The sequence below is a fragment of the Brachyhypopomus gauderio genome, chromosome 6 (genome assembly GCF_052324685.1).
Source record: "Brachyhypopomus gauderio isolate BG-103 chromosome 6, BGAUD_0.2, whole genome shotgun sequence".
NCBI classification, from domain to species: domain Eukaryota; kingdom Metazoa; phylum Chordata; class Actinopteri; order Gymnotiformes; family Hypopomidae; genus Brachyhypopomus; species Brachyhypopomus gauderio.
Window position 1 is genome coordinate 10,953,187 of NC_135216.1, and position 25,423 is coordinate 10,978,609.

A 25,423-nucleotide genomic window follows, 5' to 3' on the forward strand; every position below is an offset into this window, starting at 1 on the left:
GTATCGAAACTAGCTAGCGGTGGTACGCTAACGACAGCTAGCGTCGACACAGTGGGCAGAAATTATCATACAGTTAAGCCCGCCCACTAAGAAGGAACATATGATTGGTCAATTTTACTGTCATTTGAAACTGGTATTGTGCTGAATTATAACTGCCAGGCCCTCTGTAAACGAACAGCGGGCATCACAGTCCTGATAGGGGGAGACACAGGCTCACAGGCTTCCACTTAACCCCTCACCTTCCAACACAGATTGAATAGACACGGTTGAATAATTTATTTACTTATATTTTTGTAATTGTTTAGATGTCGATTGTCAAACTGTAAGTAGATCAAAAAATTGGATAAATTATATTATATATATTTATGTTTTAAGAATATTTTAGGCCCTCTGAGAGGGCGTAGAGGGCCCTGACGGTTCCCCACTGGTTTGGTTTGATAGTTTTGTAAGGCTTGTCAAAAGCTGCACTGGTTCACGCATAAGAAAGAGCAGACGGCCCCGCAGAAGAAGAGAACATGTCGGAGTAAACCAGGAAGATACTTCTCATTATATGAAACTACTAAAATGGTGTAAATTAGCTTCATGCTGTAGTTGTTGTTTTTTCAATTATTTGAATTTGCCAGTGAATACATTTGTGATAAATTAAGTCTGCACATTTTTTTATCAATCTATGTGGGCTAAATGTGCATTCCATAAATGAGCAGACCTGTTTCTCTGGAAATTTTGTGTACTTTACTACTATTTTTATATCTCTAGATCCTCTATGTATCTTACCAAAGTACATTGCAGTTGTTTGTATTTATTTATGTATGTTTTTATTTATTATTTTTATTTATTTATTAGAAGAGGACCAAAGTCTAAAGGAGGCCCTCAGGCATTTAGGGTAGTGTAATGGTTATGACAGTAGAGGGCAGCTTCTGTCCTCTGAAAAAACTTTCATGTGTGATATTCCTGCACTCTCACTGCAGTGTGGTGTTTGTGATATTTACAAACCCAGGCTGGCATACCCATTATTAACATAATGAAATAAGCATGTTTTTACGCTGAATTTTAGAATTAGTTCATCACTTCTTATCATCATCATCATCATCACCATCATCACCATCACTACATCGTCATCATCATCATCATTATCATTTTGATCACTGAGGCTATTCAAATGAGTAAATAAAATCAACGAACTGTCCAAAGAGGCTGTGAATTGAATGCAATGCAAGCATTTCCACACAGGAGATCATGACTCCCAGATCTCCACAGTGCCACACAGGAGATCATGACTCCCAGATCTCCACAGTGCCACACAGGAGCTTTGTTCCCTGACTCCACTGCCCCTTGTCTCATGGGAGCATCTCACCCTGTGGGCCTGTGGGGGCATCTCACCCTGTGGGTCTGTTTAGTGTTCTCTTGTCATGTCGCATGTCAATATGCTCATAATTCAGTGCAGTAACCCCCCTCCCCCAAAGTCTCTGGTGAGGGTAATCCCCCCCCCCCCCCCCCCCCCCCCCCGTCTGTGGGTCTGTCAGGGTCATTACAGGAGCATAAAGGGACTTTCTCAAATATCCGTTTTTCAGATGAAGAAATTAGCGAATGCCACCTCGTATCATATGGCATTGATATTCCACTTTCAGGCCCTGAGGTTATCTTTCACAGCATCCCGATAACCCTCCCCAACCCCACCTTTAAAGTGACGTACAAGTGCTTTAATTCCACCTTGTGAAGGTGTATGAACCCGGCAAACATTACTTTGTCCATCGCGCTGAATCGCGGCGCGCGCGCAAAATTCGAGAGGTGCACGACCTCGCGCCATGACAGCGCGCGAGGCTCTCGCGCACGGGCGGAGCCACAGCGATTACGTCATTTTCGCCGCGCGGACCCTCGCGCCGCTCGCGGCGCGTCAAGTATAAAACCAATCATGTTTGCAGGGTTCATACACCTATACAAGGTGGAATTAAAGCACTTGTACGGAACTTTCAAGGTCCATTTCAATATTTTCCAGCACGATAAACATAATTAAGTTAAATATTAATACATATACTCGAAATGATTCGAAACAATTCGCTTTTTTATCAAATTATTTAATGGTTGTTTATTTTCAAAACACCCAATCTTAACGTCTTCACGTTCTCTCGTGTTTCGTCCTGGAATTACAAGAGGCTCGTATTTGTTAACGTAATTTCAACATTTTAATGTACTTTAGCCTAAATTCCAGCACTTTTCAAACCTGAAACACAAAGCAACATCAAAATGCGTCAGGTAAATGTTCATTCCCCTTTTTTTGAGGGGTGTTTCTTTATACTACCACATATCGTTTCGGACAACATTGCAAAGCCATATTTATGTTTGATGCCTGGTGTATATATAAGGTCACTGGTCAGGTAAAAATGTTCTTTCACCGGTTTTGCAGTGGTTTTTATTCTCCATTGCCACCTATCTCCACCTATCGTCAGTGATGCCGGTAACGCGTTACTTAGTAACGCGTTACTGTAGTCGGACTACTTTTTTCAGTAACGAGTAGTCTAACGCAACTACTATTTAAAAACTAGTAGTCAGATTAAAGTTACTTATCTAAAACATCGTGCGTTACTATTTCTGCATTTCGGGGGAACGTAGGTTATATTTATTCATTCTTATTTTTTGGCTACACGTTTCTTACGTGGTTACGTCATCTCTGCTCTGCGGCGCCAAAGTCAGATGGAAGGAGAGGTTCGCCTTTAGCAGCTGGAAATACAGGCATTATTTTGATTTTATTTCGGCTAAGGAAGACAACATTAAGGTCCGTTGTACACTCTGTCCTGGCGACAGAGTGCTGTCTACTTTCAAAAACACAACGTCAAACCTGAAAAAAAAAAAAAAAACCGGGGCTTGGCGGCGAACGTAAATTGTTACCGGGCGGGGTGTAAAATTGACTAAATTCAGTATTATATCGCGATCGATCGATCGCCGGTGGTTGGCGCCAGATCGAACTAGTAACTCATTGAATCATAGATGTGGATCAGAGGTAAATAAACTGGATTTTTTTTTCGGCGTGAGATATCGGAAGTGTGGCGTAAGTGTGTGAAGACAGTCAAATGCGTGTGTCTCAATGCGTGACAGTTGGCAACCCTGTAAGTGGGCGGAGTTGAACAGAAAGACTGTCTTATTTATTTATTTAAAAAACATGTAAGCCTATTTCAAGAAAAAGTTTACAAATGCCAGTGTCATTTTTGATGTTCCGGTTAAAATACATGTCAATAAAGTGAGTATTGGCAGAACTGGTAGTCATTTTCATGTTATAGGGGCGGGGGATCAGCCTCTGCTGAAAGTAACTAAAAGTAATCTAACTTAGTTACTTTTAAAAGCAAGTAGTCAGTAACTTAACTGAGTTACTTTTTAAAGAAGTAGTCAGTAGTCAGTAGTCGGATTACTGTTTCAAAGTAACTATGGCAACACTGCCTATCGTTTCGGAGAACACTGCGTTCACACCGAAAAGCGATAAAATCGCTCTCCATCGCCGAGTCGCCAGCATCGCGTCGCGTGGGGGCGTGTCCAACATGCATGCAGCACGTGACAGATATGCAAATCACGTTTTTAAAGCAGGACGCAGTATTTATTTTAATCTATTGATTACAGGACACACGATTATAAAGGAGTGCGTGTATAAAACATAGTGTGTGTATAAAACACATATAGTATATAAACCTAAAATGTTTATGTATTTTTTTTACTTTTTACCCCAGACCCGAAGATCAAACAGGAATTTAAAAAATCATAACCAATAATAGGGTATACGCTAATTTATTGCAGATGTTTTTTAACAAATGAACAGTATTCCCTCCAAAAATAAACATCGTAAAGTGCGGGACATCCAGAGACAGCCACTATTAATCTCTCCTCCATTTTGCAATCGGAACAAATAATCAGTAGGAACCAAAGTCAGAGGTGCGGTTTCGGAGGAGGGTGCAAACATACTTTCTGATTGGTAGTCGCCGCCGCGCGTCACTGCTCATTTGCATAAAGTTGAGACAAGCTCAACTTGTTCGCGTCGCTCGAATCGCTCACTTCGCGTCGCTGGGTGTCGCTCACTCTCATTGAAAATGAATGACTATGCACGACCTCGCGAACGGACAGCACGCGAGGCCCTCGCGCACGGGCGGAGCCACAGCGATTACGTCATTTTCGCCGCGCGGACCCTCGCGCCGCGTCAAGTATAAAACCAGGCAGGGCGTCCTCCTCCCGACTTTATGAGTCGTAGGGCAATCCTCCTGTCTATATATCGAATTTGTAACACGTATACAATTTCAATACTACATTTGCAGAGAGTATTTCGCCTCGACCAATAAGTGACTGAACTTTAATTTAGCCTATGACGTAGTAACATCAGCCAATAGGAGAGAATGGCTCCTTACCTTTTTTCAGACCGCGCGGTTTAGTTCAGTCACCTCACGGACGGATTGACCTCCTCTCTTGTCCTAATTGCAGAATTCAACTCCAGCCAAAAACCATCCTCTGCTACCAATTTGTTGGGAATTTCTTCTCCGACCCAGATGGGCCCCAACACCGCCCGATGAACCGACTGGTCCTTGACTGAGTGGTCCAAGCAAAGTCTTGACAACAAAAGTTCTTTTAAAATGATTTATATAGAATATAATTGAATGCAATATAATAGAAGTATACGTGGTACAAACTCTTCAGTGCACTGGTGCTAGTTGCCTAGGAATCTACCTAACCCAAGTGGATCTCAGCAGTGTCCAAGCGAAAAGCCTGCCGTGCTGGGCGATGTCCTCTCTTTCATAATCCCTGTCCATAAGTTTCGATTCTTTAAGTTTCGATAACTCCCCAATCCTGGCTGCTCTCCATGGAAAATCACCTGCTCCTCTTCTCCCAGCCTGCCTGCCTGGTTATCTAAAAACTGCTTGCTACACATCCTGCACTGAATAGGCCCCTTCTGTTCTCCTCAAGGCCACTGAGGCCTCCTTACTCCTGCTTTCCCACAGTCTCCCTGAAAAACACTAAATTGATACATCAAGTTATTAGCCTTTAATTTTCTTTTTTTCTTACAAAGGTCATATATGGTTTACTAGGACTGTACTATGGAATCATTCTTTTTAATCAAAAAGTATGTTGATAATACAAGTAAAAATCTTGTCAATAAATTATTTACTTATTTATTTGTTACTTATAAATTCCTATACCATATTTTAATGTTCTTTTTAAGTCTCCCCTTTGTATCGCAATTAATAAAATGACTTAATATCATAAGTAACTTGATAAAAAAATTAAATCCATGGATTAAAATATTATTTATCTCAACTATTTGAAACACATGGAAAAACATTTTATATTTGAGAAAACATTTATTTGTGAACAGATTTACATGTAAAAGTTCATGAGAGTGTATTACAAAGTCAGTATTTACAATTTCAATATTTTACTTTTAGCCCTGCAGCACTTAAAACATTGATTCCTTAATACATATGAATACTTTTACCCTGGCTTACAAATCTTTAAAAAAATTCTTTAAAAACATCTTCAAAAAATCTTTTAAAAATCTTTTAAAAAATGTATGTGTAACATCAATTATACAGTGGTATAAAACATTTAAAAAATGCCATCTAGCATGCAACATAAAAAAAATGTATGACAGCATAACAGAACGTAATGCCAATCCAACAACTAACTTGAAATACTAACCTGGAAATAAACAAAACAGAAAAACACTTAGACAGTGGCTCCCTAACTGTATATTAGTATAATTCAAGGCTCCAGTTTAAGAACACCAAGTATGACTTCTCGAGAACCCTTACAAAAAAAGACTCCAAATATCAAGTACAAGCTCACGAGGCCCTTCCAAGAACCTACAGAACATTGCATTTACTATATACAATACAATCACAACAACTATAAAAGTCTGCTATCAGTATAACTCAAGGTTCCAGTTTAAGAACCACCAAGTATGACTTCTTGAGAGCCCTTACAAAAGAAAAGACTCCAAATGTCAAGTACAAGCTCATAAGGCCCTTCCAAGAACCTACAAAACATTACATTTACTATATACAATACAATCACAACAACTATAAAAGTCTGCTATCAGTATAACTCAAGGCTCCAGTTTAAGAACCACTAAGTTTGACTTCTTGAGAGCCCTTACAAAAGAAGACTCCAAATATCAAGTACAAGCTCACGAGGCCCTTCCAAGAACCTACAAAACATTACATTTACTATACAATACAATCACAACAACTATAAAAGTCTGCTATCAGTATAACTCAAGGCTCCAGTTTAAGAACCACTAAGTATGACTTCTTGAGAGCCCTTACAAAAGAAAAGACTCCAAATATCAAGTACAAGCTTATAAGGCCCTTCCAAGAACCTACAGAACATTACAAGCTCATATGGTCCTCTTTAAAGCAAACTGCAAACTCAGAACGCCCTATTTAAAAAATGGGGGTGTAAAAACTCATAAGGTCCTATAAATGAAAAGAACCTACAATGCATAGCGATGTACTTACTCATAAAGCCTTATTAAAGGCATGCTTGTAATATAATCCCTTGTTACGTACAAAATCTCTAATATTTTGAGCTGTCTCCAGAATTGGGTGTTCTGCCTTTCTGCAAGCATCACATTCTATTAAAGAAGCTAACTTCTCATTCCTGATGTGCCGCCCAAAATGCTTCATGATGGTTTTGACTTCCGTGGTGGTCCAAGGCTTCTTTGTGTAGGCCCTTTTCCTTTTTCTGACGAGCTCTATTATAAATAATTAATACAGTTTAATAGCATTTTTAAATAGTCATTAAGAAATAAACATGCACAAATAAAATAGTGAACATCAAAAATCCTACCATTATTGCCAGCAACAGAAGTCTCAGTAGTGTCTGCACCAACATTTTCACCTAAACAGTACATTTCAGAAATCGTTTTTGCAATAGTTTGATAACGTGCACAATTCTAAACATATGTAGAGCTATAATCCATCCTTGTACTACAGCCCTCAAAACATTAATTCCTTAATACATATGAATACTTGAACATAACAAAAATGAAGTACTTAAAAACCGTTAAAAAGAACTGACTGTTTTGATGGCACAGCATTACAAGTATAGGACATATTTTATTGTATTATAATTTAGCAATAAACATGGGAAAACTTTAAAGTTTCTTTTAGGAATATTATCTTATGGAGCAGGACTGAAGGGAACATTGTAGTGTAGCCTGGTGAAGGCCTCTGGCTTTGGGAAGGTTTCTGGCTTGGAGAACCTGACAGATACCTTTAGATTGAGGAGCCCTTTGACTTAAGAATCACAGCAAAGGCCTCACACTGAAAATGGCAGAGGAAGCTGGCAGTTTGGGAAGGCAGCTGTGGTATGTTGGAGGTATCTAGCTTGTGTAGCTCAGTAGGGGCCTCTGACTTGAGAAGCCTGCACTGTGACGAACGTGACTTGTATGACTGGAGGCTTGTGGATCAGTGATGACAAAGACACTACAGCAGAGGTATCAGACCTAGGGATTGGAAGCCCAATGGAAGATTGGTGAAACTTGGAGGGTCCTGTGGCTTGGGAGTAGTGGTGGAGGCTAGTTGCTTCTGAGCCTGTTTGACATGAAGTGAAGACCCTGGGCAGCGATAGATTAAGAGGTGACTTTTTCAGTCAGGGAGCGCCTGGCTTGAGGAGCCTAGAGGTGTCTTTTAGCTTTTGGTGTATCTGAGGCCTAGAGCTTCGGGAGTCAGGTAAGGGACTCTGGCTTGGGGAACCTAGTGGGGCACCTGGTTTGGGAATACAGTGTTGCTTAAGGAGCCCAACCATGGCCTGACAGTACCTGAAGTCCCAGAACAGCCACAGGCTGATTAATGTTAGGATTCATCAAAGTGGTGATGTCCTCCATTTTGAAGGGAAACATAAGCAACAATAATGTCAACTGCAGGTAAGGAGACTTCAGGCCTGGTCTTCTGACTAGTAAACCCTTGTTCCAAGCTCTAGGAAGTCTGGTGAAAGCTTGGAAAGTTCAGTGGAGGGCTCTAGTTTCTGGATGCCTCAGTAGAGGCCTGTGACGCAACATGAAAACAGGGAAACAGGAATACTACATGTTCTCTACTAAATGCAAGACAGAGGCCAGTTCCTCAGCCAGAGGAACATGCACATACTGCTGATGTGACGGACCAGAGATGGGACAAGACAGATTCAGAAACAGGAGGTTGAAGACCCACTGAGCAGGAAGCAGGGAAGCTGGCTGAGTCAAAGATCTGTTGATTAAGTTGCTGGGACTGGAATAAGCCCCAGATCAGCCAGACAAATCACATAGGCATTTAACAGTAGAGAATAGAATGTCATCTCAGAACACACTACAGAACTCTCTGCTGGACTCCAGCAGAACCAGGGTGCAGATGATGTCCAAGAAGAATAAGAGTGTCTTCAGTAGACAAAGAAGCATCGAGACATAACTATTGATCTCTATTATTTATTTTTTGTCTTTTTGTTCTAACAGCCCTTCTGTTTCAGGACTCAAGTATTTAGTGTATTGGTATTTGTTCATGATTCTGTATGTGTACATTTAGTTATGGTTTAAAGGGACATGATTTCTGTTTCAGGACTTAAGTATTTTGTGTATTGCTGTCACGGTGAGGCGGCCCCCTACCGGCCGCCTCCGTCCACAGCGGCTGTTGTTGTTGTTGTTGTTTGGTGACGTCATGTGCGTCCCTCAGGTGGGCGGAGCCCGTGATCCGTCTCACCTGAGGGTCGTTTGTTTGCCTATATATGTCTTGTCTTTGTACCAGTTGACCGCTGGTCATTATATTCTTAATTTGGATCTTTTGCACGGGTTTTGGTTTGCACACTTTCTATTAAACCATCCTTTTTCCCTGAGACTTGGTGTGATCGCTTCCTTTTCAGTTGCTCACCGAATGACCAGCCACATTTCGGTAGCCGTCGAGTCTCTTTTACTTTCTCCTTCGTTCGTGGTCATGTCTCATGGTAAGTGTTTGTCTGCGTGGTGTTTTGTTTGAAGAGCTCCGCCGTGCTTTTGTGTTGTGTGTGTGTGTGTGTGTGTGTGTAGCACGGCGAGGACCAAGGCAGTCTGCCCTGAGACAGCTCTTCGTGTTCGGTGTTTGTTGCGAGAGTTCCGCCGTGCGTTTGTTTGTGTGTGGCACGGCGAGGACCAGGGTGTCTGCCTGGGAAAACTCTCTTGTGGTGTCTTGTGAGTGTGTACGGGTGAACGAGCGGAGGATCTGTGTGCGTGCTCGCCTGTTCCGTGTGTGTGACGCGATCACCGCTCGTCACTGACGCCTCGCTCCCCGTGTGTCTTGTGTTTAATGTGGGGAGCGACTGTGACTCTGAGCGGCGCATCACTATTATGTGTATGTCGAGCGCGCACGTGTTTGTCCCGTTCGTTTACTGTCTGAGCACTATTTTGTTTGTCTAGTCTTTGCGTGTTCGTTGTGTCCTAGCGTGCTTGTGAAATGTTATTGTTGCAATTGTAATTGTAATTCCACGCATGATCCTTCCCTTAAATGTGTGTTTCGGGGGGGAACGGCTGTGGTCCCGTGCCACGGGGTATGGCACGGAGGGCGTCTGAGGCGCGTTTGTGTTGTGTTTGTATATATATATATATATATATATATATATATATATATATATATATATATATATATATATATATATATATATATATATATATATATATATGTATGTGTGTGTGTGTGTGTGTGTGTGTGTTTTCTGTGCAGGTGCTTCTCCTTGGCAGTGTTCCTGGACCTTGTGGGGGTCTCCACCTGGCAGGAGCCCCCTTGTGTTGTGGGGTGACCGGAGCGCGGTCATGAAGAGCCCCTCCCTAGAGGGCTGGGGCCCCCGGATGTTAGGGGACCATGGGGCTCCGGTCTGAAAAGCTCCTGCTGAGGAGGGAGATCCTCCCTCCTGCCCGGGGTGACCAGGAGGCCCTTGGGGCTGCTCCCTAGCCCGTGTCGGGGGTGCTCTGGGCCTCGGTCTCTGGCGCTCCTGGGTTGGGTGGAGGAGTCCACCTTGCGATGAGAGGCCCCGGGAGGGGTTGGCTCCCCAGGAGGTTGGGGTGACCCCTAGCAGAAGGCAGGGGTTAGCTCTGGGAGGAGGTAGGTCCAGGAGGTGAAGTAGCCACGCCTTAGAGAGGTAGCCTGCACGCACACACATGCACGAGGGACGAGAAAGGAGCTGTAGCTCCTCGTCCTCACACCGGTGGGGCTCACCGGCTGAAGGCCGGTTAGGGCGTGAGGGCCCTGTGACCGACCGGGGCGTGGTTTTGTGTTATTAACGGCCCAGTGGGTCCAGGGTCCCGCCCAGGGAGGTGAGCTGTTTAATGTTGTTTGTTTTATGTTCCAGCTCCCGGACTGCAGGAGGTGTGTTCCTGCCTGTCTCTGCCTTCCTGCCCCTTCGTGTTTTGTGTGCAGCCGCTGTGTGCCACACACCCAGTGGAGGGGAGTGCGGCTTGGTGGGGGGGTCTGTCACGGTGAGGCGGCCCCCTACCGGCCGCCTCTGTCCACAGCGGCTGTTGTTGTTGTTGTTGTTTGGTGACGTCATGTGCGTCCCTCAGGTGGGCGGAGCCCGTGATCCGTTTGCCTATATATGTCTTGTCTTTATACCAGTTGACCGCTGGTCATTATATTCTTAATTTGGATCTTTTGCACGGGTTTTGGTTTGCACACTTTCTATTAAACCATCCTTTTTCCCTGAGACTTGGTGTGATTGCTTCCTTTTCAGTTGCTCACACCGCCCGTCACAATTGCTATTTATTCCTGATTCTCTATAATATGTGTACATTTAGTTATGGTTTAAAGGGACATGATTTCTGTTTCAGGACTCAAGTATTTAGTGTATTGCTATTTGTTCCTGATTCTCTATAATATGTGTACATTTAGTCAGGGTTTAAAGGGACATGATTTCTATTTCAGGACTCAAGTATTTAGTGTATTGGTATTTGTTCATGATTTTGTATGTGTACATTTAGTTATGGTTTAAAGGGACATGATTTCTATATCGGGTCATGTATTTAGTGTCTTGCTGTTTGATTATGTCTGCCATCTTTGTACATTTATATATGGTTCACAGGGGATGATAGTAGCTATATCATGACAAGTATTTAGTGTCTTGGTATTTGTCCTTAATTCTGTATATGTGTACATTTAGTTATGGTTTAAAGGGACATGATTTCTGTTTCAGGACTCAAGTATTTAGTGTATTGGTATTTGTTCATGATTCTGTATATGTACATTTAGTTATGGTTTAAAGCAGGGGTACTCAACTAAATTTGTCCGCGGTCCAATTTTGGCAGATACCTGTGACCTGAGGTCCAGTGCGGCGGGGGTGGCGAACGTAAGTTGTTGAGTGGGGGGGATGTGGCGAACGTAAGTTGTTGAGCGGGGTGGCAAACGTAACACTCATGACGGAGTGTTTTTTCAATAGCCCTGAAATAAATGCTCCAGGTTTTTTTTGGTCCGTATCCAGTTAATCAGGAATGAGATTGGGTCCGGACAGGAGTGTGTTAGGGTCCGGATCTGGACCGCAGTCCACCAGTTGAGTACCCCTGATTTAAAGGGACATAATTAGGTTTATCATTACTGTGACGGGCAAGGGAAGTGTAAAAATAAGGAAGCAATCATGCCAGTCTCAGGAATGAGTCATGGCTCAAGTCTCCCTTGAGCCAAGGGGCCGGCTCACCGTGACACAGAGCATACTAGCAATGATATTAATTTAATACCATTTCTACCACTTAGTGTAAAGTCAGTGTATTAATTATGAACCACTATTATTGATTACAGTTATTAGTACAAACCGGATTCCAAAAATGTTAGGACACTAAACAAATTGTGAATAAAAACTGAATGCAATGCATATTTGCGCATATTTATATATCTATAAAATTGAAATGTGTGAAGGTTCGCACGCGTCTCTGTCTTCTCAGTGCCATCTCAGCCCCCTAGTGGCAACTCTTAACAACTTATGAGTCCTCTGGAGCAGTCTTTTCGGGAGAGTAAGAGTGATTCTTATACTTGAGAGTTTTGATAACTGGCACTTACACTTAACTCTGTGAGTAGGAGCAAATCTAAGAATTTTCCAGCACTTAAGTCCAAAATTCCACTCTAAGAAGTTTGATAAATACAGGCCCAGGGCCCGTATTTATCAAACTTCTTAGAATTACTCCTAAGAATGCTGCTAAGAATTGACTTATGTCTAAAATAATTCTTAGTTAAAAGCTGAGACTAAAAGTTAGTTATCAAGCCTCTCAGTCTCACTTTAAGCGAAGTGTAGGAGCAATTCTTAAGTGTCAGTCTCAGAGCTGATTTACGACACCCACCTGGCTGTGCCTGATGATGTCATTTCAAAACCCCCTGCAGGAACCAATCACTGGATCGGATTTCATGTTCAATAACATTTCCTGTGAAATGTCAAGATAAAATTCAGAAAATGTCACATTTAACTTAATAATGTTGCAGTCATAATTTTTGTGAAATTACACAGCGTATTTACAGTTAATAAATAATCCATTAAAAAAATATTTCATATCTACCTTTAAGTATGTGACATGCACTGGTATGTATAATTTTCCTTTCTTTCTTTTGTTATTCATATATTTTCTCAGATTTATTTTGGATACTGCATACATTCTAACCGAATCACATTCAGGCGGAGGACCACCGGGCAAGCCTCTTAGCGCATTTTGTGAGGTGGTGCAGCGTATCATGGGGGTGATCTGTGGAGTGGAGGGGGGTCAGGATCCTGCATTAATGAAATTCTAAAACATATTTCAAAGACAAGGTTTTTTATCATTTACTTAGATTTGCACACAAACACTGATGCTAATTGTCACTTCAAAATTATTGCATCCGTCAGTAATAAAGAAGATGCTCGTGCTCCCGACCCTGCTGGCTTGAGCGCAGATTCTCCATCTGCCCCTCCCTCTCTGACCGCGCTTCCAAACACCACCAGTCATGAATGGCCGGAGGAAGAGTGAGCGTCTGAAGAAAGTCTGGCAGAGGACTCACTCCCAAATGACAAACAATAACTGACAAGGCAGACATCAAAGCTTAAAATTAAAGTATTAAAATCGCAGCATGAATATTAATTACACTCTTGCACAAAAAAAATTAAAGGAAGAAAAATAATTAAACCCATGCTTATCTTAATGCCTAATTATTGTCCATATTTGTGCATATTTATATATCTATAAAATTGAAATGTGTACCTAAAATGAAGGTTCGCACGCGTCTCTGTCTTCTCAGTGCCATCTCAGCCCCCTGGTGGCAACTCTTAACGACTTATGAGTCCTCTGGAGCAGTCTTAACTTTTCAGGAGAATAAGAGTGATTCTTATACTTGAGAGTTTTGATAACTGGCACTTACACTTAACTCTGTGAGTAGGAGCAAATCTAAGAATTTTTCAGCACTTAAGTCCAAAATTCCACTCTAAGAAGTTTGATAAATACAGGCCCAGCTTTGCGGCACAGCCAGGTGTCATAAATCAGCTCTTAGACTGACACTTAAGAATTGCTCCTACACTTCGCATAAAGTGAGACTGAGAGGCTTGATAACTAACTTTTAGTCTCAGCTTTTAACTAAGAATTATTTTAGACATAAGTCAATTCTTAGCAGCATTCTTAGGAGTAATTCTAAGAAGTTTGATAAATACGGGCCCTGGTTTTTAATGCAATATCTACACAGATGTATGGAGACCCATTTCCAACAACCATCACTCCAGTGTTCTAATCGTACATTGTGTTTGCTAACTCTGTAAGGAGGCTATTGGATATTTAGAAAACCCTTGAAAACCCTTGTGCAAGTAGGTTAGCACAGCTGAAAACAGTTTTGCTGATTAGAGAAGCTATAAAACTGACCTTCCTTTGAGCTAGTTGAGAATCTGGAGCATTACAATTGTTGGTTCGATTAAACTCACAAAATGGCCAGAAAAAAACAACTTTCAATTGAAACTCGACAGTCTATTCTTGTTCTGAGAAATGAAGTCTATTCCATGCGAGACATTGCCAAGAAACTGAAGATTTCCTACAATGGTGTGTACTACTCCCTTCAGAGGAGAGCACAGACAGGCTCTAACCAGAGTAGAAGGAGAAGTGGAAGGCCCCGCTGCACAACTGAGCAAGAAGACAAGTACATTAGAGTCTCCAGTTTGAGAAATCGACGCCTCACAGGTCCTCAACTGACAACTTCATTAAATAGAACCCACAAAACGCCAGTGTCAAAGTGAAGAGGCGACTCCGGGATGCTGGCCTTCAGGGCAGAGTGGCAAAGAAAAAGCCATATCTGGCTAATAAAAGAAAAAGATTAATATGGGCAAAAGAACACAGACATTGGACAGAGGAAGATTGGAAAAAAGTGTTATGGACAGATGAATCAAAGTTTGAGGTGTTTGGATCACACAGACGAACATTTGTGAGACGCAGAACAACTGAAAAGATGCTGGAAAAGTGCCTGACACCATCTGTCAAACATGGTGGAGGTAATGTGATGGTCTGGGGTTGCTTTGGTGCTGGTAAAGTGGGAGATTTGAACAAGGTAAAAGGGATTTTGAATAAGGAAGGCTATCACTCCATTTTGCAACACCATGCCATACCCTGTGGACAGCGCTTGATTGGAGCCAATTTCATCCTGCAACAGGACAATGACCCAAAGCACACCTCCAAATTATGCACAAACTATTTAGAGAAGAAGCAGGCAGCTGGTGTTTTATCGGTAATGGAGTGGCCAGCGCAGTCACCAGATCTCAACCCTATTGAGCTGTTGTGGGAGCAGCTTGACCGTATGGTACAAAAAAAGTGCCCATTAACCCAATGAAACTTGTGGGAGCGGCTTCTGGAAGCATGGGGTGAAATTTCTCCAGATTACCTCAGCAAATTAACAGCTAGAATGCCAAAGGTCTGCAATGCTGTAATTGCTGCTAAGGGAGCATTCTTTGACGAAAGCAAAGTTTAAAGTAGAAAATTATTAAAAAAAAAAAAAAAAAAATACATTATTTCTACCTTGTCAATGTCTGGACTATATTTCTATTCATTTTTGCTCATTTGATAAATAAAGGTATGAGATTTCAGGGAAAACACAAAATTGTCTAGGTGACCCCAAAATTTTGAACGATAGTGTATGTGTAATGAGTGTATACGTATCCAGTAAGTGTTCTCTAATACTGTGTATTCACCCACTATGGGATATGTATATGGGTAGACAAAACTGAGTTGTCATGTGTGAGGAGTAAACTCACATCACTCTGCAGGCACATTTTCAGGCAGACCAGTTCATCAAAACCAAACAGGGCAACACTAGGCTGAGAGCAGATGCTGTTCCCACCATTTTTGTGCATCGCCCCACACTCAGAAAGAGGAAGCCCCCTGCACTACGATGCACCACTGGACCTGTAAAGACAGGGCCCATAGCTGCTGATCACAGCTATAGTGTTGACACAGGTATAATAAGTATGAACTCCTAATAATTATATTATTTCTTTAAGTGATAGAATATTTAAAACTTAATCACACGAAATAGTATATGCCTTTTATATGGAATGTACTGATAGGTCTTATTGGTCTTTGGATCAAGTATGTACTCAACTGGTTCTACTACACTGAAATGCTCCTTGTAGTACTTCTTGCGTTTAAAGGTTGTAGAAAGAGAACCATCTTTTCCTATGGATTTGCTCAAAGGATTTAATTTGCACACTCCTTCAGCTATCTCTCTAATGACTGACTCCTCAATCTGAAAACTGTGATTTTTAAAAATGTCAGCAAGATTGTGACAAGTCAATGGAATTGATGCAGAGCTTAATAAATACTGCAATTCCTGAAGTAATTCATCAACAGCAGCCGCTGGAACGTGCAAAATATTTTCCAACTTTAATAAAACTAAGGCAACATCTTGCTCTATTAGTTTAGAAAGATCTTGAACATTAGCATCGCTACTTGAAGCTGTAGTAGCTGTTTCAGTTTCAATATCTGTATCTGCAGAACAAGGAGCATCAACTATAGGACTGCCTGTTTCTTGTGATTCTACTTTGACTACGACATCAGACTTAAAATCGTTTAAAGCATGTGGATTATGTTTCCTGTTTTTGTGAGAGTGGAATGTGTTATAAATGTTAGTTTTAAACTCACATCCTTTAAACATACATGTCACTGTTTCTTGTCTCCTTAAATGTTCATTCACATGACTGAAGTACTCTCTTTCATTTGAAAGCTCTTTGCATGCACACAACTGACATGAAAATGTGGCTATGTGCACTGGTTTTGGACATACTTGAGTACTGTGTGAACAGTATATGTGGCTTAAAAGATTACTCCATAATCTAAAAGTACAAGGACAATTACTGTATACACAAGGATACCTGAACCTGTTCCCATAATGCCCATGTTTTAGCTTAAAATGCTTTAATATTTCATACGTACTGGTGACAGATGTACCACACACCTTAGACTCCCACATTTATATACCTAAAAAGAAAGAGGGAGAGTGTTTAGGAGTGATTTAGAGGATTATATTTGAAAAATACCATGAGATTACCAATACTTACTGTAACTGAGAGGTTGCCCTACCGTTCTTAAAATTTCAGAAAATACCTAAAAAACAGTCAATATTAGAACAAGTTAGTAATAAGTGAGAAAGTCTGTCTCAGTTCAGTATAATTTTACCAACGGCTACAGATCACACAATTTAATACACAGCTAACGCTTCTAAGCATCATGCCAGCAAGCTAGTTAAGAAGCTAATGCTAATGGCAATTTGAAAAGTTCGCCTACAGCTCATTTCACAAAACACAAACTGTTAGTGTGAATAATTTTGGACAAACTTTAATCTTAACATAACATAATATGTTTTACAAAAAAAACTATTTACTTATTTAGTCTACTTTTGTAAGATCGCTAGTTAGTTGGCTAACTCGCTAGCTTGATTGTATGATGATGATGAAGTATGACACAGCTTTAAAATAGATCACAAAAAATATATAACACATATTATCTGTATATAATTCTCCAATACTCTTCAGAAAAATATATAACAAAGGATGGAAGAAGATTGTAAAAATATAAAGAGCTTACCTGTATCATATCCACCACATACGACATGTACTGACGCAAGCTGGCATGTTTCCGGATACTGTGCACATGCGTACTGCCCCCTATTGGATTTAGTGGAAAAACCTAATAGATTTTATGCAGGTCGTTTTAATTTGTATAATATTAATCAAAATCATGTTGGTTCTAAGTAATTCAAATAAATAATGTATAATTTTTAGATAATTAAATGTTTTATGTAAAATATTTGTTTAAACTTTATGAGGGCCCTAAATCATTTTTTTTTAGTGCAGACTTCCTTATTTCTTACCATATTTACTCAGCAATGCTATTTTATTTTATCTATTTATTTATTAAATTTTTTCTCTGGGGTCCATTTTTTCCTGTACTTTAAGTAGCTCTAGGTCCTGTGGTCTGCCCTGCAAACCATCTAATGGGCTCCTACTTGCCTCTGTCTCTCAGCTTACCCTTTTTTGTTATCATACAACTTCTGATTTATGCTGTGTGCATGGTGTTGTCTAACAGGTGTATCTCCCCCTTTATTGAAACACCATTCAGGAATGTGTTTCAGGAACTTCTAAGAAGAATGATAAGTTTTAATCAGTAACTGCTAAGTCCACTGCCTGTGCCAATGTCTGTTTTAGTTTAATAAATTAAATTAAACTTTAATAAATGTGTGACGCCGGAGGCGTCGGGACAGAGGCAGCCGGAGACGGGGGTTGAACAGAAGGATGTTTATTGTCCATGGCAACCAAACAGTAAAGCTCTTAGCGCACACGCTGCAAGTGATGCAAGGTAAAGCTCGTAGCGCACACCAATAAAGCTCTTAGCGCGCACGCAGGTTGGGAACGCAGTGACTGACACGCAGAGACCAGAGACACTCATGTAGCGGCAATGTGCAGCACTGGACCAGACGACCTGCGGGCTTAAGAAGAGCAAAGTAAACAAGAAACAGGTGCTCAGTATGATGGTGATTGCGACTGTGGGAGTGGTTGCGTGCGCGGGGGTGTGTGCTGGGATCGGCTGCTGGCCAGGATGCACGCCCTCTGGTGGCGACCCGGCCCCCTCACCGTGACAGAGCCCTCCCCCAAGGACTCTTCCCGTCGACTCCCACGTGGTCTTCCCCGTCGCCGCGGAGCTGGCCGGTCTGGATGTTCCCTGTGGAAGTCGGCGATAAAGGAGGGGCCTACCACTTGAGAGGCCGGTATCCAGGAGCGCTCCTCCGGTCCGTATCCGACCCAGTCCACCAGGTACTGTAAGCCACCTTTTCTGCGCCTCGAGTCCAGTAACCTCTCCACGAGGTACGCGGGTCCGTCTGACAACTGCAGCGGCGAGGGCGGTCGTGACGTCGAGGCCTCCTCCAATGCACCTGCTCTGTATGGCTTGAGAGCGGACACATGAAACGCACGCGACACACGTCTGTCTTCGGGCAGACTGATGCGATAAGTAACTGGGTTAAGCCGCCTCAAGATGACGTACGGGCCGGCATATCTCTCCCCCAGTTTACCTCTCCTGCCCAGGCGTCCATCTTCAGTGGAGACCCACACCTTATCCCCTACCTGATAAGATGGGGCCTCTCCCCTCCGACGGTCGGCTTTCCTCTTGAATCGCCGGATCGCCTCCCTCAGCCGCTGATGGGTGTCCTCCCACACCCGCTCGCTCCTCTTACACCACTCCTCGACGATGGGCTGGTCTGAGGACGCGGCGTTCCAAGGATAAAGCGGCGGCTGGCGTCCGAGCACGCACTCGAACGGTGTCATCCCCATGCTGGAATGTGTGAGGGAGTTCTGTGCGTACTCGGCCCAGGGCAGAAGGGCGCACCATGTGTCCACGTGCTCGCTGCAGTATGCGCGCAGGAACTTTCCCACCTCCTGGTTTGCTCGCTCCACCTGTCCGTTAGCCTGCGGATGGTAACCAGAGGTGAGGCTAACCGTGATGTTGAGCTTGGACAGGAACTCCCACCACACACGCGAGGTGAACTGCGGTCCCCTGTCCGACATGATATCCTCAGGCAGACCGAACTGCCGGAATATGTGCCGAAACAAGAGATCCGCAGTCTCCCACGCGGTGGGCAGGCCCCACAGGGGAAGGAAGCGAACCATCTTCGAGAACCGATCTATCACCACCATGATGACCGTGTTCTCCTCGGACGGGGGGAGGTCCGTGACGAAGTCCAGAGTGATGTGCGTCCATGGCTGCTTAGGTGCAGGGAGAGGGAGGAGCTTACCCGCAGGAGGAGTGTGTGGCACCTTACACCGCGCAGGACGCCACCTGCTGCAGTACGTCCCGGTGCAGCCCCGGCCACCAGTAGCGAGCCCCCAACAACTGAGCCGTTTTAGACACCCCTGGGTGCCCCGTCCCCACTGACGTATGAGCCCAGCTGATGAGGGCACTACGGTGCGTGGGGGGAACGTACTTACGGTGCGGCGGGCAACCTGGATGCAGGTTCGCTGCCTCGATCTCCCAATCGATCTTCCACTCCAAAGCTCCCACGACGCACTCAGGCGTAAGCACTGGCTCCTCGTTCGTCAACTCCGTACTGCCAGGAAAGGACCTAGATAGCGCATCCGCACGCTGGTTCTTCTCTCCTGGCCGGTATGTCACCTGGAACTTGAAACGAGAGAAATACAGAGACCACCTGGCTTGACGGGCGTTCATCCGTTTCGTGGTCCTGATATATTCCAGGTTTTTGTGGTCGGTAAGCATGGTGAATGGATGCTTAGCTCCCTCCAGCCAATGTCTCCACTCACCGAACGCCTTCCGCATAGCCAACAACTCACGGTCTCCCACCCCGTAGTTGCGCTCGGCGGCGGTGAGCTTCTTAGAATAGAAGGCTACGGGACGGAGGGAGCTATGCTTTTTCGGCCGCTGTGACAGCACCGCGCCTACTCCCACGTTCAACTCATCTACCTCCACTATAAAGGGACGGTTAGGATCCGGTTGGTGCAGAACCGGCGCGGCGACAAACGCTTGCTTCAGCTGGTTGAACGCTCTCGTAGATCTCTCTGTCCAGCGAAGCTTAACTCCTCCGTCAGTAAGGGGCTCTGCGATCTGGCTATATGCGCGAATGAACCGCCTATAAAAATTTGCGAAGCCCAGAAATCTCTGAAGCTCGCGCTGTGTGTGAGGCTGCGTCCATTTCACGACCGCCTCCACCTTCCTGTGCTGCATGTGCACGGAGCCTGGCCTAATGGTGTAACCTAGGAAGTTCATCTCACTGAGATGGAACTCGCACTTCTCGAGCTTGCAATACAAACGATTGCGCAAGAGTGTGCCCAGAACTGCCCATACATCACGCACATGTTGGTCGTAGGAGGGAGAATAGATCAGAATGTCGTCGATGTAAGCGACAACACATCTATTCAAATACTCCCTTAAGACCTCATTAATGAACGCCTGGAAGAACGACGGAGCAGAGGCCAAGCCATAAGGCAAGACGCGATACTCGTAGTGCCCCGTAGAGGTACTAAACGCCGTCTTCCATTCATCACCCTCGCGTACGCGAATAAGGTTGTAGGCGCTGCGCAGATCTAGTTTAGTGAAGACTTTAGCCTTCCTTAACTGCTCCAGCACCGACGGCACTAGAGGCAGCGGGTAGGCAAAGTTCACTAAGAGGGAATTGAGCCCTCGGTAATCTACGCATGGCCTCAGACCACCGTCTTTCTTCTTCACGAAGAAGACGCTGGCTGAGGCGGGAGAGGTGGAGGGAGTAATATAGCCCTGAGCGAGAGCCTCCTTAACATACTGAGCCATGACCCGCTCCTCTTCCTGAGAAAGTGGATAGACTCGATCGCTCAGTGGCGTAGTACCTGCCTTGAGGGTGATGTGACAGTCCCAGGGTCGGTGGGGTGGTAACTGGGTGGCTGACTTGTATGTCATCTCATATTCATTCACCAGTGAAACGTGCAGGCATGGATAACCACTTAAGCATTCCTACAAACTAAAATTAAAAATCAAAATCTACAAAGGAACACTCCTCTGTTAGAATTTGTTCATAAGATGCTTCTATGACTGCCAATGATTGTCACATATTTTTGTAAATATATTTTTGTTTTTGTACAGTTTTATTTGTGATCACAGTGAACCCGTGAAGCTACATTTCCCCCAGAGCCCACTTCATGATCCAGAACATCAGAATAATAAATAGATTTTTAAAAATTTCATTTTTTCCAAAAGCATCAAATTACAAACTCAAACACTTAAGGGTGTAACTGACCTGATAATTCAGTGTTTTCATATTGCAAGTTGGTTCATAAGCCTTTATTATTTTGTTGCAGCGCTATGCTTTTATTTTGAAAGAAAGAAACGAAGAAGAGAAAAATAAACGCGCTATCAGTGTGTGAGTTCCGAGGCGGAGTTAGCAGGTGCACTCCACGGTCAAGGTTGAAAGAACAGTGTAAAACAAGATTACTAAATAATTATTCGGAGTGTCTATTTGCACCCGGGTACAAGTAGCATTTGCCACACAACGAGGCTATTTTCACCCCTTAATTTAAAAAAAAGAAAGCGAACCCATCTGCGCATGTCTACTAATGAATGCGCGGGAGCGAAAAGGCGCAAATTTAAAGGAACCGAAACGGACACAGTAGGAAACGGTAAGCAGAATTTGGTTAATAGTTATGTATAAAGGTCCATCACTCAATTTAACTCTACATTTTAAAATATATATTTAAGAAATAGTGTGAGAATTATTATCCAACAAACACTGATATATTTTTGAGCTAATAGGAGCATAATAGTGGCGAACGTAAAGTGTTACCGGGTGGGGGGTGTAAAATGGACACAGCGAGAAAAAAAGACAGATTTCAAGTGTGCAGAAACAGTCTAAATAGTTTGAACTAACCTAGTGAAAACCGGGACATTAAATGATTTTTATTTTTTGCCGGGACCGAATATTAAAAAGAAGGAAAACCGGGACAAACCGGGACAGCGACGTGAAAACCGGGACAGGTGGCAACACTAAACGTAGCTCGCGCTACAGAGCTTGGAGGCGGACACAAACGCTGAGGAGAGCGAGATTTATTAATGGGAATTCCAGTCGTTCAAACAGGCAGGGGTCATAACGGGCGAGCCATCCAGGTTTGACAAATAAACAGGCATGACGATACTAAGAATTAAACTAAGACACAGAATGAACACTTCAAATCAAACACGGGGTAAACGCATACAAACTAGAAAATCAGGCTACGGAAAACACAGACGACTGAGCAACGAAACGAGTAGAACTCAGAGACCAGGAAGCGTAGAACACTGAACAAAGAGCATGAATAACAAGAGCACAACACGACCAAAGAGCATGAATAACAAGAGCACAAACTAACCAAATAGAACAAAACAACTGATAACCGATAAGTGAAACACTAGGACTATAAATACACAGAACTAAACTAGACACACAGGTGAAGACACTGATGACACGGGCGTGTCAGACGAGGGGAAACCATGGAGACAGACACGCAGGGAACAACACAGACACCAGGAGCAGCAACCCGAAGTGACAGCTAGAGAGGGGGCGTAGCTCTACGTGACAGTCGCATTGCTATCTTACAAAAACAATTTTGTCCAGTCTATTTTTTGAGTTTTGTGTAAAATTATATAATTTTGTCTTTTTGTTCTCTATTTTTGTGTTGTTTCAGTACACACAAAGGACATGAATGTGTATAACAAAAGATGTACAGTCCTTTTGAATTAAGGTCTTTGCATGACAGAGTCAATATGCCAGACTTATAATGTAATGACTATTTTATATAAGCTAATATTTGTGTTTTCTCCCAAGAAGGAAGAAAAGCTAAAGAACATTTGTGAAGGATACTCCTTCGACAGTTGTGAGGAATTCCAGAGAGCACTGAGATTATGGAGTGAAGAGGGCTACCATCCAATGCACAAAATTAAAATTTATTTAAACATGATGTAAATAATAAAAACCCCAATTTATTTCTTTAAAAAATGTACAAACCATCCAGAAAAAATGAATTAAAAAGTCAAATCTGTCTTCTGCATTCTGTGAAATTAAATAAAATTAAAGAGGCTGATAATGTACTGGCAGGAAGAATATTTGTATACATCATACTGTAACGCTGGCGACTGGGTGAAGGACGAGACACAGAATCCTGTTCGCTACAGACGTTACTTTATTTGTCTTTACACATATAGCGCAGACAGTGCACGTTTAACACTCAGACATATAGAGACACGTAGACTCAAACAACGACGAGCACAAGACACTGCGCGAACGCACATTAAATAGACAAACTACATAAACCCCACGTGATGACGAGACGAGCCACAGGTGAGACGAATTATCACAGGACGCAACCGCACCCACGAAGATCCACTGACGCAGACGACGTAAACACGCCCAAAGGGAGGGGTCGGGGACCGTAACGTGACACATACAATGTGGTGTACATATCAGGGTGCTACAGACAGATATTAACTTGTGTTACATTTTGTTTTAACATTATTTATCACTGGCAGTGTATATTACATGTAGTATTTACCATGTGATTACTGCCATTAGCGGTAAGCGACTTAGGATAATTAAATTGCTATTTAAATTCTAAGCATGGTAAAGAAAAAGACTCACAAGTGAAAAACAAAATTCAAACTGAGGTCTACCCCATAACCCCAAATAAAAGTATCTTCACTTCTTGTAAACTAATTTTGTAAGTAAAATGGAACACAAAAGAATAGTACTAATCTTTGATAAATCAAAATGTTGGGTGCAAATAGTACACACTGCTACGTATAGCCGGGTGCAAATAGCACACACTGCTGCATATACCCGGGTGCAAATAGCACACACTGCTATGTACACCCGGGTGCAAATAGCACACACTGCTATGTACACCCGGGTGCAAATAGCACACACTGCTGCATATACTCGGGTGCAAATAACACATACTGCTGCATATACCCGGGTGCAAATAGCATCTGCCATAATTATTCGTAACTTTAATGGATCTTTAGCACCTGGTTGATGAGGGAACAAGCTCTTACGATGTGTTTATGACTAAGGCATAATAATAAAATGTTATGTTGTGAACCATCCGTTCGAGAGACCACTTTTTCAACCGGGACGCTACAGTAAGAGCTTGCCCCAGGCTGAGAAGAGCTTAACCCGCGCTCAGCGCTGAGGTCTTCTTAGATCAGATGGTTAATTGTGTCATACTTAAGCATGGACGCTTCTGGAAAGGAAACCGAACACACGGAAGACCCGGAGGTCAACGAGGAGGAGGAGCTTCTACATTCCGTTCGTCTAAGGAAACCTACGGAAAAAATGCAGGTATATCAGGAGGAGGAGGCCTGTAAAAAGGAACGATGACTCCGCAAAGTCTACGATCAATGGAAAAAGCAAATTCGTAATTCACGAGAGCTATTAAAGAGAGACATAACAAACAGCGAAATTGCCTCGCTCATCGACGCATTAGAGAAAGATCGAGACAATGTCATAAAGTTGTATGCTGAGATTAGAGAAAGCATTACCCCCTCTAGTGATACAAGGCGACTTACAGATGCATGTGAAGCGGTCACAAAAGACTTTATTAAGGTTGCACTTGAAAGACTCTCAGGCATCGATGACTATGACGGAGACAAAGTTAAGACACGCCTACGTGAGCTTCTCGAACCGGACTATGCTCGGTCCATCTATAGCTCATCGGTCACACATAAAAGTAAACATTCATTTGCTAGTAAATCAAGCTCTGCAAGGTCAGTAGTTGCTGAGAAGAGAGCGGAGGCTGCGGCTGAATTAGCCGCCAAGGAAGCAGAGTACCAAGTGCTATTAGAAGAAGAAAAACAAATGGAAAAGATCCAACTTCTGACACGTGAGTTACACAGATTAAAGGCTGAAAAGGAGTTAAAGGCAGCAAGAGCTAGGCTCATAACTTATGATCAGGAGATAAAAAGTGAGAGCAGCATTCATGTTGACTGTAGCAGAGCCGTCCAGAGGGCTTCCCCAGTTTCCGCTCCCATTCAAGTCTCTGACAGTAACATAGCGTCTAAGTCGCTTCCACAATCAAACATTCTTTACTTAGCTCAAGCGTTACAGGACAGCGTTGCCATGAATAGACTGCCAATACCAGAGCCCTCCATGTTCACCGGTGACCCAATACAGTTCATTGAGTGGAAAGCTTCATTTACAGCACTTGTTGATAAAAGGAATATTTCACCCGCAGACAAGCTCCACTACTTGAAGAAATATGTAGGAGGTTCAGCTCGACGAATGCTTGATGGCATCTTCTACAGAAATGACAGTGCCGCATATGATGATGCTTGGGACCGCCTCAACCAAAGGTATGGTCACCCATTTGTTGTACAGAAAGCCTTCAGAGAGAAACTTTCAAAATGGCCAAAAATACAAACAAATGACTCTACAGAATTCAGAGCATTTGCTGATCTAATTCAAACATGTCA

General features: G+C 43.0%; 1 long non-coding RNA gene across 2 annotated transcripts; it reads right to left on the minus strand.

The window, feature by feature from the left end:
- Positions 1-5,374: 5,374 nt before the first annotated feature.
- Positions 5,375-14,935, minus strand: LOC143516812 (uncharacterized). 2 transcript variants are annotated; one of them, XR_013131794.1, is made up of 6 exons: positions 13,181-14,935; positions 12,857-13,000; positions 12,506-12,688; positions 12,293-12,373; positions 6,820-6,870; positions 5,375-6,724 (listed from the first exon to the last, which is right to left on the minus strand). It is a non-coding gene; the product is annotated as an uncharacterized LOC143516812 (long non-coding RNA). The 2 variants fall into 2 exon arrangements; XR_013131793.1 differs by having other exon boundaries at positions 12,506-13,000.
- Between the last annotated feature and the right edge of the window lie 10,488 nt (positions 14,936-25,423).